At 40.0% G+C, this 12,725-nt stretch overlaps 1 long non-coding RNA gene across 1 annotated transcript; it reads left to right on the forward strand.

The window, feature by feature from the left end:
- The first annotated feature begins 9,389 nt into the window (after window positions 1–9,389).
- LOC120563488 lies at window positions 9,390–10,465 on the forward strand. The gene is made up of 2 exons (XR_005639969.1): window positions 9,390–9,801; window positions 9,931–10,465. It is a non-coding gene; the product is annotated as an uncharacterized LOC120563488 (long non-coding RNA).
- The last annotated feature ends 2,260 nt before the right edge of the window (window positions 10,466–12,725 follow it).

The raw sequence follows: 12,725 nt of genomic DNA on the forward strand, positions 1-12,725 counted from the left end.
CAGATGTGTGTGTGTGGGGGGGGGGGTTGTGACAGGTTGTGACCTGTCTGGCCAGTCCGCTGCATGTTGTCGAAGCTCTAATTTCCAGGCACCATGAACACTGTGTGTGTGTGTGTAGTGAGAGGTTGTGACCTGTGTGTGTGTGTGTGTGTATGTGTGTAGTGAGAGGTTGTGACCTGTGTGTGTGTGTGTGTGTGTGTGTTGAGAGGTTGTGACGTGTGTGTGTAGTGAGAGGTTGTGACCTGTGTGTGTGTGTGTGTGTGTGTTGAGAGGTTGTGACCTGTGTGTGTGTGTGGTAAGAGGTTGTGACCTGTGTGTGTGTGTGTGTGTGTGTGTGTGTGTGTGTGTGTGTGTGTGTGTGTGTGTGTGTGTGTGTGTGTGTGTGTAGTGAGAGGTTGTGACCTGTCTGGCCAGTCAGCTACTTGTTGTCCAAGCTGTAATTTCCATATTTTGAACACTCTTTAACCCCTTAAATGTCGGTAGGATTTCAAAGAGCTCAATGCCAACGGTTCATAGTGTCTGGTTACCTGTATTAGTTTTGACTGACCCCCACCTGTGCAGGATGTCCCAGTGACACTTGGGTCACATGCTCACTTCACCCTCAGCTGACCACTTCTAATATATTAAAGGCATCTGTGTGTTTTTCTTTCCTCAGGGCAGAGCAGCGTCTCTTTTTTTTTTTTTTTTTTTCCTCACTTGTGGTTTCTTGTTGTCCTCCTCTGCCCCGGGGCCTCGTGGCTAATTGAGTCCTAATGACTTCCAGTGCGTACGGGGGCCAGATCAGGCCACTTTCCTGGCATCTGCTTACAAACCGATGAATCGATCGATAGACTGACTAACATTCAGTCAACTGGTGTCATGTGAGAAGCGAATATAAAGTAGTCTCTGTTCACTCCGGGTTGACTCACGGAAGATTCACTCGGAGCTGCTGAAATTAGTTTTACAGGATTTGTGTTTAATGGAGCGTTTGTTCTTTTTAATGGAATAAATTAGGCCTGCAGCAAAAATCAAATCATCAGTAGTTTGGTTTAGTATAATAGTTTGTTTGGAGCCAACATTTTGATGTTACATGTAAAGATAGAAATGTTTGGGGGCACCGAGCATGAGCTGCAACGTTCCCTGTTCACTAAAAAAAATTAAGAAATAGTAATTACAAATGTTCGGTGAGTAATTAAGCACAACAGTCATCTATCTGGATAAGCAGCAACACAACGAGAGCTAGAAAGCACTCGAAGAGCATTTGCAGCTGTATCAGGTCTGCCTAATCTAATTTATTTAGAAGATTAGGCAAATCGATGAAAGATTATTTCATCTATCTGCCTGGAAATATTATTGCTTTGAGGAAGGGTGAATTGTACCAAATTTCAGGTGAGGAAGATTTCTGACCAGAGATCGTGGCAGCGTGAGTTGAGCATGTTGCTGTAAGTTCCACATATTGGTGAAAGAGTTTGTGTGCACTTGTCATATAAATCATGCTGCACAAAAGTTATGGTGGTCGTTACCAAAACAGGCCTCACATATCAGAATTTGGACACCACTTATAATAAAATATTTAAAAATGTAATATTTTGTTTAATTTGTAGCGTTTTTTCCCTCTATTTCTATCAGGTATCAAATGACGATGTTTTGTATGAGAGATTGAAACATGCAGGGATATTTTAAGGTAAGGGTGTAAGTTTTCATGTAATCATGCAATAATTATTTCTTTAATTATTTTGCTGCTGATCAGGAGAAAAAAAATCATGAGGAATTTATGCACTCTTGTCCTCTGTTGCCTTCTACAGAAAAATGTAGCTCTTTGTTACTTTTCTTGAGGCCTTAATCATAATAAGCTTAACCAATTTGAATAAAAAAAACTCCAAGTAAACAAACTTTTATCATTCCTTCTTGGAAAGTCAAACAATTACAAATAAACGCAAAACAACTACAAAGAGACGCAAATCAACTGCAAAGAGACACAAGAAGACTACAAGGAGACACAAAACAACTACACAGAGACAAAATGACTGAAAAAGACACAAAATGACTACAAAGAGATGTAAAACGACTATAAAGAGACCGTATGGAGGATTGTGCATAATGTTCAACATGAGTTACATGTCTCCTGTTCACTCAACTGAGAATAATAACCAACGACTAATCGCAGATTAGTGTATGTGAGGCAGAGGCCACTGTGTGAGCAAGTCAGCCTACAGTAACATGTAAGTATGTAAGGGTGTGTGTGTGTGTGTGTGTGTGTGTGTGTGTGTGTGTGTGTGTGTGTGTGTGTGTGTGTGTGTGTGCGCGTGCGTGTGTGTGTGCGTGCGCGTGCGTGCAGTCACGCACAGATATACAGTACAGTAGGTCAGTGGGAGAAGATCTGCTCACATGCTCATGTAAACATATTTCTAATACCTCTTTTGGTGTGTGTGTGTGTGTGTGTGTGTGTGTGTGTGTGTGTGTCCTGTGGCGGCTGTACAGTAGCAGATCTGTGGTGTAACAGTAGACAGATGGGAGAAATGGCTGAGACTAATCTAAAGGGGTTAATCCACCATAATAACCATCACGAAGGACTGCAGGTTACCTAACTAACCAAAGCTTCAACATGTTTGTCTGTCAGGCTGCTGCTGGAGCTCCAAAAATGGAAAAATGCAAGACTGTGCATTAATCCTGATCAGCTGTGTGTGCTGTATCTGGAGCATCAGCGTTATATAAACATGTCGGTTAAAGGATAGGTAAGTTTGTCTCAATAGGATACTCACATGCCCACATGTATCTCTGTAATCAGTTGCCCTCTCCATGCTGTCCCTGAAGACATCCCATGCTGAAGTAATTTCAATATAATAAGTGATGGGAGATGAAATGACTTTGTTTTTGTGTAAAAATGCATTATAACAAGTATCAAGTAAATAAAAAAGGCTAGGTAGGACATATATGTTTTCAAGTGCTGTTTAAAAATTGTCAACAGAGCCTGCCTCTCTAATATCTTTGGGTAGTCTGTTCCACAGTTTGGGAGCTGTGGAACAACAACTTTGTTTTTGGTGGGGTTTTGAGTATTTAGAAAAGCAGCAGAAGAGGATCTAAGGGTTTGTAAAGGAACATAAGACGACAGGGAATCTGTGAAGTAGGCCGGTCCTAAGCCGCACAGAGCTTTGTATGCAAGTCAAAATCAATTCTAGAGGATACAGGGAGCCAGTGCAGTGCAGCTAAGACTGGAGTCATGTGTTCTTCCTAAATTTACAGGCCTTTTAGTACAAATCCCCTCTACAGAGTTTTCTTGCTGAGCAGAGTAGCGGAGTGAAGGGGCAGTAACACTAAAAGGGAATTTTTATACTCACGATTTGGCCAATCCAGACTGCTGAAGCCTCAGATTAGAATGACTGTGGGTTGTGTCTCCTATCTTCAAGAAATGTTTTGTTCAGCTGCTCACAGGCAAAATAAATATCATATATATATATATATATATATATATATATATATATTAACACTGGGAGGACAGAGGTCAGCGCCCCATGGCACCTAGCTAGCTAATATATAGCTAGGTGCAGGCTTGATAATTTAGTTCAAACTGAAAAGCATACATCCCTTGCAAATGTGATTGCTTATAAGTAGATATGTAAATAATACAGTATATAATAGAGTATATAATACATCATCATCATCAATGGTCCACGAGTGTCCCTCCTGATCGATTTTTATCTATATTTTTTTTTTTTTTTTATTTTAACGTAACCTTTAGTCGATTGAGAACAATTTCTCTATTGCAACGACGACCTGTCACATTGACACAGGTACACGTTCATACCTGGAAGCTGCCCAGTACAACCACAGTCTGATCTGAGCAGCTCCACTGGAGCGGTTGGGGTTAAATGCTTTGCTCAAGGGCACCTCAGTGGTGGTAATGAGGGAGGGACAAGTGCTCTTTTCTTTTCACTCTTTCACTTTCCCACCCAGATTTTTATCCTGCCGGTCTGGGGATTGAACTCGCTTCCTTAACCCCTAGGCCACCGCTGCTACTTAAAGAGCTAAGAGCTAAAAAAAAAAACACAATATCATTAGATACCACAACAAAAGCCATCCTTCACTTAAATATGTTCACACACCCTTACAGCTTTAGAACAAGGGACATGGCACACGGCATCCATACTAATTACACAAGAAATACACTAATAAATAAGATAAGATACTCACACTTTTATGGCATGTGGCAGGTATGATTTCCTGTAGCAGTCTGTGTGATACTGAAGCTGTCGGAGCCTTGTGGAGAAAGTGCTCCGCTGTTGAACCAGTGTGTGTGTGTGTGTGTGTGTGTGGGGGGGTGGTCAGGGTTATCCATGATAGATAACAGTTTGTTTAGTGACGTCCTCTCCAGCACAGCTTCAAATGTCTCCTGCTTATGAATTTCAGTGGCTTATTGTTATTGCTGAGCAGTAAACCATTGATAAATGCTTTGTTAATAAGGTTGTTGTTGTTTTTTTATCAGAAACAACCTCACCTTATTGCCTTCCTGTGAAGTCTTATCAGAGTATCTTGTAAAGGCAGGTCGTCTACCTCCTCTCCGTGTTTAATTAACTTCTCCAGTGATGTTCCAGGTCAAATATTTATGGAACAACGTGGCAGCTTGGCTTTAAAACTATGCACTTGAGTTAAAGTGTTCGAGGGCTATTAGTTTCCCTCTGATGTCAGTTAAATATGTGTCTTGTACACACACAGCTCACAAATATGCATCAATTGAAGTGGAAGTAAGGGAGACACATTCATAACACCCGAGTCAGAGTTCTCCAACATAAGGTGGGGAAGTGGCCTTGACCAACTGCCACTTTGCTCGTTTGAAAGCCATGATGTCTCTCTCTCATGGGTGGGCCAAATTCTCTGGGCGGGCAAAGCAGAGAAAGGGGAGGTAACCTTGCTCCTTATGACCTCATAAGGAGAAGATTCCAGATCGGCCCATCTGAGCTTTCATTTTCTCAAAGGCAGAGCAGGATACCCAGGGCTCGGTTTACACCTATCACCATTTCTAGCCATTGGGGGACCATAGGCAGGCTGGGGGAACGCATATTAATGTTAAAAAAAACTCATAAAGTGAAATTTTCATGCCATGGGACCTTTAACCAGCGGAGAATCCAGCAACAGAGCCAGTCTTTGGGCTAAGCTAAGCTAAGCTAAGCTAACTGGCTGCTGGCTGTTGCTTTAGAATACAGACATAAATTAAGTATCAATCTAACTATCATCTAACTCATCTAACAAAGCGAATAAGTGTATTTCACAACATTTCAAACTATTCTTTGAGACAATTGGGATTGGATTGTGTAAAATGTGCTGAGCTCAATATAGTATAAATGTTTTGTTAATATTTAGACATCTTCTGAACAAATGAAGGGCCTTGAAGTGGAAGTAACTTTTGTGCCACTCCTCTCACAGTGACATAGATGGGAAAAGAACAGTATTGTGTTATATAAAATGACTAATCATGATGAATCCATGTTACTTAATTTGTGTTTTAGTTCAACTTTTCATTTGTGTTGGAGAAATAAATACTTAAATCCCTAAAAAAAAAAAAAAAACTGGATAGGGAAAAACAAAAACTCCATTTGGACACCAAATGACCTACTTTAAAAAAAAAAAAAAATATCAAAAGGGATTCCTATTTATTTTACATGAACATTCATTATCCATTTGTTGTATGTGTAAAAAAAAAAAAAAAAAAAAAAAAAAAAAAAAAAAAAAAAAAAAAAAAAAAAAAAAAAAAAAAAAAAAAAAAATATGTCTTATATGATGTATTTCATAAGGGAAGTCACTAAAGTTCTGTCAAATCGTTGTTACACAGCCATCTGTAGCAGTGCACACACCCTCACATACATGCATATATACTGACCTATTTCACAGTGCTGTGTAGGACAGAGGCAGCGGGGATGGAATGGGTCATGGCAGGCAACATAACTCTCTCCTGAACCGCAGCCAACCAAGCATGTTCAACAGAGGAGTCGTTTTTCTCCCTCGCTCTGTTTTCTCTTTCAGGCTTTCTGTGGGCATGTACTGAATCTGAACCCCATTTATGGCGGTGGAAACATATATTCAGATTATGAAATTGTCATATTTGCAACTTTTAGAAATAGCCTATATAAATATAAACTCAAACTAAACTAAAAATGTACTGCAAAACATAAAGGTGTTAAAAGTGAAAAACATCAAAAATGTCAACTGAAATCAGACATTCAGTAAAGAAAGACACAGAAGGTGATCCACAACACTACATATTTATTCAAATTATACCAATAATCATCGCAGGAAATGAAGGACGGAATTCAAAAGATGCACCTAAGGTTTATTAATAGCTCTAATAAACCTCACTAAGAGAACCTGAGACTCTCCATTAGCACCGTGTCCAGTCACGCCGCAAAGCGTTTATTAATTCATTAACTGTGTTACTTATTCTTTTACTGGAGAACTTCTCAGTAACCATTATTCATTCACAATTTGCATTATTTTGATTGCTTTATCCGATTTTTCCAACAAACACAGCACAATAGAAAAATATCCTAACTGGTTGTCTTATCTCAACTTAAAACTTAACAATAGAATAAATCCTATCTTCCTATTACAGGAGCAATTCCTAAACTCATTCCTGTGTACTATCCTATCTTAGACCTCCTATCTTCTTAACTTAAGAAATCCTAACAATAACCATAAATGTAGATTGTAGATTTAGATTTTTTTCTTTTTTTCTTTTTTTCTTTGATTGCTTAAGCACTGAAAACAGGACCGGGACACTACACACAATTAGTACAACGACACACCCAATCAGCAGAACACCTCAGACTCTTTGCAAAATGAAACACTCTTGCAAAAACTAGACACTAATTTATAAAAAAATATTTTGTTACCGTATGAAACACATTTTCTGTTCTGTTTGAACCAGTTACACACTGCTGTTGCTAACCTAAAACACTTTTAGCAATTCTACAGAACAAAGTGCACATTTACCATAAGTTCACCAAACACTACACAAGACCAATGCTGCAGACTGAGGAAAATATTATGTATTTCTCTCCATATACCCATATCAGTCAACATGTCAACATGGAGAATCACAACACAACATGTCCCAGTTTTCATGCTACAGTACTACAGTAGTGTGCATAACACTGTTAGCTCAGCAAACAACAGACAAACATAAAATACTGTATCCAGTACAGGCTACAATTACAGTAATAAAAAAACAACAAACTGAAAATACTGTACGGAAAATACTAGACTTACCTGCTGCATTTTTATATTGCTTGAACCTGATTGGTTGGCTACAATTAAGCGATCATGTGTTTCACAGATTGGCTCCTAGGTGTGGTCATTTGACAGTCAGTGCTTTGGAATTGCAAGAAAGTGACATAATGATATACTTCTGTGTCTAATATATACAAGTGTGTTTTGCAAATCACATCTGGGCCGATGTTTTGCTCCTTGAGTGTAAGGTTTTGATAACTGTGTAATACTTTTGATTTCAGTGTGTAAGCAATCGGCAAAAACTGTAAATCGGCACTTGTCCTGTCATGCCTGTATCTTTGATTAGAATGTACCGGTAGGCTGTGAAGTTAAAGACAGGTCTGCATCCTCAGTCTGTCAGTCAGCTTTAGCGAAGAACAAAGTGCATGTGTGATCTGTGCGACCACTGGCAGAGCCTCATCCCTTCTCGTAGGCCTATCCAGAGTCGGACGTATGGCATGCCGATCAAATTATAAAATGAATTGTCTTGGCAGTTGATATATACTGTACATTTAAAGCGTCTTCATACGGTTTGAGCAGCCTTTTAATCATGATATTTTGGTGTTTGTGTTGTTCCCCTTCTTCATTGTTATTGTCATACTGACCTAATGCTGCTGCCATTTTTGGCAGTTATTTTGAATTTAGGACAGGGTCTATGCCATCCTAACGTAGGATTTCTATCTTGGGAAAGACAGTTCTGTAATAGCTAAATTCTTATCCTGAGATAAGATAGATTACTTTCCTAAATGCAGTTAGAAAACAGGGTTTTGTAATACCAGAAATCCTAAATTCAGTTCAATTCAATTCAAATGTCATCCTAAACTGAGATAAGATTACTGATCCTAATCAAATCCAAAATTGTGCATGTTGGTGCTGGTGCTAAAAAGCTGATAATGATATGGTGAAATCTTTTCCTTAAATTTGCATCAGAGGATGCAAAACCTTACCATGTAAAATGTAGGGGGATTTGATTGTGAAAAGCAAGCATCTGCTATTTACACACTAAGTTAATGTTTAAAGCTGGGTCAGTTTAGCTCCGTTGCACAATGACTTTCTACCGCGCCGAGCTTCTGACAATTTGTCCCTCTCAGCCAGTGAATTTGAGTCTCCTTCAGCAGACATTTCTACAGCTAAGTGATGGTATTTGACGTCTGCTCGGCATGATATAAACTGTACATCCTCTGTGTGTGGGAAACCGGCTAAAATGACTCAAACCTGAAATACAGAAGTGTGAACACACACTCATACATAGCAACACATAGTCTAACACACTCCCCAGCTTTCATCCTCCTTACCCCATCCCTGCCTCTCCCTGTGCTGCTGACCTACATACTGCAGCATCGCAGTTACATAACCAGCCAGGGCTGTTGATCGCCGCAGGCAGCCCAGGGCCAACTCCCCCTTCTCTCTTACACACACACACACACACACACACACATACACTCACTCCTTGCCATAACTTACCAGCTTTCATTGACTTCCTCGAACCGCAGGGAGTTAAAAACCCAGGATCATCCACCTAAGAGACCGGTGGATTTAAATGTGTGTGTTTGACCTAATCCAAATTAGGTCAAACTTAAATGTCCATTGTTTTGTATCCAAAGGTTTCAGCTGGTTACGCCGTGAGTCACTGTTTGCCGTGTGAGTGACATCTATCAAAGTGGATATTTACCATTTTCCTCAAAACTACACTTTTCCCCACCCAAAATTTCAGTAGATTCAACTAAAGTCCTAAGAATAAGTTTCAGTCTTTCATAAGAGCTCACTAGAACCTATGAGCTTTCCAGAAGATAATTCTATCATCTCTGAGGCATTAATCAATGTGTAATTTATTTTATAAATGTCAGCTTGATGCAAACTGATAGTGTGTGTGTGTGTGGTGTGTGGTGTGTGGTGTGTGTGTGTGTGTGTGTGTGTGTGTGTGTGTGTGTGTGTGTGTGTGTGCGCGTGCTACTGAACTGCTCCCTCAGGCAGCAACAAGACATAGCTTCTTTTTGAGTAGTTTGTTAAAGTTTACGCGGTACGGGGCATGTGACGTAACCCTTCCTCCCTCCTGAATAACCTCTCTCTCTTCTCTCTCTCTCTCTCTCTCTCTCTCTCTCTCTCTCTCTCTCTCTCTCTCTTCTCTCTCTCCTCTCTCCTCTCCCTCTCCTCCATCCTGTCCTGTCCCTCCTCACTGACCTACTTTTACTCTCCTGGCCCGTTTTCACAAGCCTCCGCACAATACAAAGCAGCTTTTACAGCTCAAAGATGGGTTGGAGAAAAAAAAAAGGGGGGGATGAGTGAGAGAGAACAAGAGACACTGAGAGGAGGGACGAGGGAGGAGAGGAAGGGGGAGAAAAAGGTGTGGGAGAGAGAATGAGGAAAGTAGAGTGCCCAACAAAGCACTGCGGTTTTCTTAGGAATGTCACCATGTTACAGCTGGCTGGTGGGTGGCATGGAGGCTGAGGTGGTTCAAATTTCCGACCGAAGCATCAGCGGGCCTACCTGTGGTCAGCTGCTTCCACGCATGTATGCCTCCTTCTTCTACCTGTCTATGTGAAACTGAGATGCAGCAACAAGGTACTGTTACTGTACACGAGAAGTGCCGTGGATGCATTTCATTTGCTTCACAAAATGTGAAGAAATCCGGTAATACATTTAATATTTAAAATTTTATAATTTGCTCCTCCTGTCTTTGTTGATTTTCAGACCAGAGCTGCTGTCTCGAGGTTCTCAAGAAATGTGGGTGTTTCCTTGAGATTGCAACACCTCTGTATCTGAAATCTGAGGCTCTCGTTCCTGTAATGGCTCTTATGTAACCGTAGTCAGCGGCAGGCTCTGCCCATGCCCACTTGTTGTTCCCAACAGCTATTGCTCCATTAACCGCAGGGTCAGATGGAGGATGTGTTCACAGTCTGACGCAGGTTTCTCCCAAGACTGTTATATAACTTGTTTATGCTTGTTGCACTCTGATACATTCTGCGATTCTTCTCTCTTCTTTTGTCCAACTAAAGCACATCTGTTAGTATTGGCTCATTTCGTGGACTACATCATACAGTTTGCTTATCTTGAAGTACTACACAATGTACTGTAACACTGCTTAGTATGTGGTTTTAAAGGCATGAGCTTTTCTCTCAGTAACTCACAGTGAAAGGAGCCTGTTTTCTCTGGCTTTCACTTGATACTGGTTTAGTCAACTTCCTAATGATCTTAAATACAGCCCAAATTAAAAGCTCTCCTGTTATCTTGTGTCTTTTATTAATTAGAGCAGTATTATTTGTTTTGCGTATTTTATGGCTTGTTATTTTTGCTTTGGCCACCACAGGGCTGCAAAACAAGCTGTAAATGCGACGTTGACGGAGAGCCCTGGTAGCAGATTCCGACCTGTGGCCCTTTGCTGCATGCTTCCCCACCTTTTTTTCCTTTTTTAAACTTTCTTTAAAAAAAAAAAAAAAATACCAAAAAAAAATAATAAAAAATTTTTAAAAAAAAAAAAAAAAAAAACTTACCCACCTCACATTCAGTGGCCACCTTAAGGCATAAAAGTAATTAAAGTGACTATATGTAACTTTTACACGTTTCTGAAACTGTGTAATGTTCCATCTAATGATCATAAGTGACCTGTAACAGCAAACGAGAATAACAGTGAAAAGAACTAGTCAGCTAGTTTTATATATCGTTTTCATTAATGCCTCTGCCCGGGTCCGATTTTTCCCGCAAAGTCACAAAATGATTTACGGCAGGTAGACGACGCTACAGTAACACATTCTGACGGGTCACAGATTTTGGCTGTTAGTGAGTATCCAGCCAGGTAAAAGGTAGCAGGAGATTACTTTATCTAGGCCTGATTGTATTTTAATTTAATTTTAGAAGTTATCTGCTGTAATTATGGCTGATACTGGGGCAGGACCATCACAGGTAAGAAGGAAATTAAACGAAGCACAACTAAAAGCTAAAAGGAGAAGTGAAAGAAAACGGGCGAAACGGAATCAATCTCGGTCGGGCTATCAACAGATGAAGACAATTATGGGATTGTAAATGATTCAAAAACGTCCCTGAATTGTCCCTCAGGTATGTAATATGTCTATTTCATTCATAAAATAACTTTACAATGCGTGATGTGGTTGTACGTCAGTAGCCGACATTAAATGATGTCCCCCTTTCATTTAGCCCGGACGTTTTATTCCTTTTAGTCCGTGTTTGTGTTGGCCTACTATTTTCTTTTTCCTTGTCCCCCTGTACTTGTGTAAAGCGTCCGTGGGTTTCATGAAATGCATTATATGAGTTATTATGTTGGTTGCTACAACAAACTCCTAATGCTTTGGCTCGTGACACAGTGACAGTGATACCAGTCTATCTCACCAGACATCCAAAGTACGCTAAGTTACCGTATGCAACACTGGAAATGCAAAGATGCATCTGTAACTTATTCTCTTATTGTAAATGAATGATTTTCTGTCTGAGCAAAATATTCATCGCGACTATATGACCTCCTGGTAACGCTAACTCAGTAATACAGCGGGCAATACAGCACCGTAAAGAAAAGACCTTTACGACAACAGGTGTGGTAAAAACACTACTGCTTTTGTCCGAAGCGGCCGCTAGAATCAATACACACTGAAAGTTACATATAGCCACTTTAAGTTTTAAGTAATAATAATTCATAATTTTGGTCTTTACCAACTTGTGCCGGGCAGGTAGAGTACAGTGGGTTTATCAGTTCTTTTTGCTGGAAATGAGGTTGATGAGAGCCGTGAGAGTGAATCAAAACAAAGTAGCCCGTTATATAACCAAAACAACAAGCTGAAAGATGTTAAAAATGCTTGGAAGAGCTGATGGGAATTGCAGAGTTGGCGATAACTCTGTGGATTCATCCAGCAGAGTCCTTTCACATTATATATCATAGTAATCCATTGTTAGTATTTAAATATTGTAAAGTGCAGCTTTAATTTTTCTCTATACCACTACTATAATATGTATAATTATGGGAAGTTTATTTCTGCACTTTAACTCTAAATGTTCTTATTATGCATTTCTTTACCTTGCGTAAAGCTCTTGCCCTACTCACACGCAATTTTGGACTACTGCTGTCATATTTTATTCATTCAGTCTCTATTTTATTTAAGCTTAATGCTCGACATCGAGAGTTTTCATGAAATGTCTTTAATATGTCATCCGCTGAATATACCCTTGTGCGCAGACAGCCTGTTTGTAAAATATTATATATTACAGTTTTGCCAACAGGTTCCCTCCTGCACTGCTTGTACCACCCAGTCTGAGTGTTGTTCTGATTTGTTTCATTTCAGTGAATCTATGCTAGTAGGCGGCATTAAGTGATGACGCAGTAAACCAGTGAAGTCGTTCTGTGTCGGCTCACACTGAGCTGTACTGGCAGACTGGGATGCTGCTGTCTGTGAGCTGTGCATCAGCTAGTTGGTCTTCTGCTAGAAAAAGGCTGGGTTTGTGTGTGTGTGTGTGTGTGTGTGTGTGTGTAAGGTGCACAC

This window comes from Perca fluviatilis, chromosome 1 (genome assembly GCF_010015445.1).
Source record: "Perca fluviatilis chromosome 1, GENO_Pfluv_1.0, whole genome shotgun sequence".
Lineage (NCBI taxonomy): Eukaryota > Metazoa > Chordata > Actinopteri > Perciformes > Percidae > Perca > Perca fluviatilis.